The following is a 598-nucleotide window of genomic DNA, read 5'->3' on the forward strand; positions in this document are numbered from 1 at the left end:
AGTGAGACTGGGGTAGCTGGAAGAATGAAGTTCAGGAGGGAAGCAGACATGAAAGTGAGAAGTATGAAAGTTAGGAGCACAAAGTACACCCATATACAATGGTGAAGTAAATTCCATTAAGTCATTAGGAACTCATTATTGGGCCTAGAGAGAATTCTACTCTGTAATAGACTTTTAGTAAAATGCAAATACTTGTGCGAAGGATACTTTTAGATGTGTCCATTATTATCTTAGAGGAAACAGCTGACAAGCTAGCAAAGGTCAAGGCCGTATAGGAAGGAAAATCAAGCTAGGCGGGAAGGGGATGGAAGAGCAAAAGTAGGATGGTGGAGGTGGGGAGAGAGGCTGAACAAGGAGAACAGAAGGTACCAAAGATAAGTGCTTGTCTGCTTCCTAAATTTGATTAGGTCCATCTCCAGATCTTCTGGTTCCCCCTTTATTTTTCTTTTTCTGCAGATTCCTCATTCTATACTTCATTTCCTAATCACTGTTCTTTAATTCCTAATCCAGACAGGGTCGATCTAGCAGATTGGAAGATAAAGAATCAGTGTGAAACTTCTGGGCACAAATAGAGGAAGTATACAGGAAGAAAGCCAAG

Source organism: Balaenoptera acutorostrata, chromosome X (assembly GCF_949987535.1).
Source record: "Balaenoptera acutorostrata chromosome X, mBalAcu1.1, whole genome shotgun sequence".
NCBI lineage: Eukaryota > Metazoa > Chordata > Mammalia > Artiodactyla > Balaenopteridae > Balaenoptera > Balaenoptera acutorostrata.